Raw genomic sequence first — 3123 nt, forward strand, 5'->3', positions numbered from 1 at the left:
GCAGCCGTCCCCCGGCGGCCCGCCCGGCTCCATGCTCAGGGCCCGCGGGCGAGGGCCAGGCCCATGGCGAGGGGCGCGGGGCTGGGCCCGGGCCGGGGCCGCGGCCGGAGCGCACGGACCTCCGGCCTCTGGGCACCTGGTATCGGCCGACCGAGTCCCTCAACTCCTCCACCTCGCAGCCGGCAAGCCCAGACCTGGAGAGGCCGGGAGCCAGCCCCGCCAGGAGAGAGAGGCGGCAAGTCTGGCCTGGAACACCAGGGAACGGCGGCGCAGGGGAGCCGACCTGCTGGGGCTGCCCCCAGGAGCCCTCAAGAAACAGGAAATTCCAGCCCAGGGCTCCTCCTAGGATTGGGCAGGTAGGTGAGGAGCTGTCATTAAGAGCAGGCCAAATAAATAACAGTCCTCTGTACACCACACACCGGGCCCCGTCTGGGAGAAGATGGGCCAATTTCTCTTTCTCCAAAGGAAGAACAGCCAGAATCGCCAACACCACGAGGGCAAGCGTTATTAAAAGCCTAAATTAGGAACCTGGGCCGCAAGTCTTAGGCCATCTCTGTGCCTGTCTCATCTGCAAAATGGGGAGCCCGAACGAGGTGACAGTATCTCAGTTTTCAGCTCAGACATTCTGGGGCTAAGAGCTGCTGGGTGCTACAGTTGGCTTCTAGTTGATGATCGAGGCTGTCTTTTTCTTTGAAGATTATAAAATCCAGAAGATACCTGTCTGAAGTAAGTGTCCTGACTAAGGGCGGCAGAAAAATCAAAAAACCTCTGGGCCTGGACCACAGTTCTGGAGAGTGACTCACTTCTGAGGCCCTGAAGTCTCTGGTTCCCTTGCTGCTCGCTGGGTGTCACCTCCTGTCCAGATGAGGGACCAAGTAAATGCAAACACTCTTCTCCAAGCTCTGATGCCCTTTCAGTTTCAGGAGTGTGGGCTGCACCAGCCACTCAGTAAATCCAGGGCTCACCCCAGAATGGGGACAGGGAGTGTCCATGCTGTGAGTACACAGCATTGCGAATGTCAGTCCTCAGCCCTCTCCCAGGCCCTGGGGATGAGCCAGTTTACCATAATCCACAGAGTAAGAAATCATCAGCGCTGCTTCAGTACCACCAGCAGATCAGGAGAAACCAGTTTAGGTAATGGCAAGGGATGAGGGGCTTGCATTTCCTTTAAAGAGATAATACCCCCAGGTTTCCTCCACCCCCAGTCTAACCCAACGCCCAATGCCCCCTTCAGCTTTAGAATTCCGTGGTCCTGGCCAGAGTGAAGGAGGAGATAAAAGTGGCACATTCCTGAGGGGGCTGGGGTTGGGGGAATGCCTAAGGCAGGCAGGGCCGCTCCATCCTAGGTGCTCCCCACAGAAAGGAGAGCTGGAAAATCCCAAGTCCTGGGCTGGATCTCCAGGGCCTGGCAAGGCCCTGAGGGTGATTTTGTATTTTCGTGGGACTAGTTAATAACAGTGGTGAGCAAGGCTTCTTCCTGTCCAGGACATATATTCCCCCCATAATAGACGGTTCAGCAGTAGAGCCTTTCCCAGGACCCTCAGGCAGGCATGGAGACAAGAACACAGCCCAGGAATCCTGACTCACATTTCCAAGTGAGAGCCTGCCAGCCTCACTAGCCAGCGAGAGATCAAAAGGAAACTGCCTTTCTGCTTTGACTTCCCTGTCTATGTATGTGTCTTTCTGACCTCTCTCACACACACCCACGCAGGGAATTACCCTTTCTCAAAAGAATAAGGCTGCCCACTCACAAGCCCTCCCCCAAGCCAATGAAAGTGCAGGCGCAGGACAGCAACTGTGGGAGCTGGTCTGGGGGGAGGCAGGGAGGCCAGGGGACAAGGTGCCCAATAGGAGGATGGGCTGCTTTAGAGCCCAGCTGGCTCTCTCAGTGGGAGAACAGGAGGGCAGGACAGAAGGGGAAAGCCCCAGCTACAGGTGCTCGCTTGGGTCTCAGGGAAGGCAGGCGGCAGAGCCCACCCCAGAACGAACATCCTACGTTCTCAGAGGACACACTGGCCCCCGGACTCCACTGCACCTACAGAATCAGTCCAGGCAGAAAGCTCAGCCTGGGTCATTTCCCAATCCTGGGACAGCGTCCTCTTCCTCACCTGGCTGCCTCCTTCCTGTCCCCTTTTCCCAGAAATGCTTCCTGACTGGAGAAACTATACAAGGAAGGACACCTGCTCCCACATAAACATCTCAGGACATCAGGCCAGTCGAAGACCCCAGGAGGAGAAGAGCCGCAGGCACACACCTCTTTTCCTCATTGGATCATCCCTGGTCAGGGATGAGGTCTCTGACTTCTGTATGACGAGATTCTGCTCCAAAGACAGGTGGCAAACACAGCTCTACTCAACATAGCTATTACCTGCTGGGCCCGAAGGAAATTAGGACAGCCCTAAAAAACTCCAGGCTGGGATTCCATAAACTAGAAATTCCATAAAACAACCTTCATGTCAGTTCTGTTTCTTACGGCCATCACAAGCACCAGACTGAAGCACCAGCCTAAGAAGGTCCATGGAAATTTCTGGGGGATTGAGATGAACCCTCTCACATATGCCTGCAGCGTGTACACTGGGTCAGAATAACTCACTCTTCCCTGGAGGCAGAGAGTATGGAAGTGGCACCAGACAGCCCTTCTGCTCTGAGCGTCTGGAAGTCAGGAGAAAGCTGGCACCAGATGTGCCCACCAGCTGGCTGGGCCAAACTGGCCACCTAAGCCAGCTGGACATCAGAAACCCTGCCTGTGTGTGCACAGACGTGTATGGGGGCTGGAGGGGATGTTTCAGGGAAAGAGAAAAACCACCAGGCAAACTCTGCCCAGAAAGAGAAAGCTGGTCCTGAGGACCAGGGAAAGGGCAGCTGTGCCCCAGGAATTCCAGAGGACCTTGGACCTAGTCTCCACCCAAATGTTTGCTGGTTGATCCATTGATAAGTACTGGGCTGAGCCCAGCTGCAGCCCACACAACACACAGGGACTGGTGGATGTCCTTTTCAGCAAGGAGGAGAGACCAGCTCTCTCCTTTCACCACTAGCCAAAGCTTGTGCCTGGCTCCACAGGGAAAGGCTTTTTCTGGCTTCTTCCAGCTGCCTGGTGCAGTCCCAGAGCCACACTGGCCCTCC

This window comes from Galeopterus variegatus, unplaced genomic scaffold (assembly GCF_000696425.1).
Source record: "Galeopterus variegatus unplaced genomic scaffold, G_variegatus-3.0.2 Scaffold216, whole genome shotgun sequence".
NCBI lineage: Eukaryota > Metazoa > Chordata > Mammalia > Dermoptera > Cynocephalidae > Galeopterus > Galeopterus variegatus.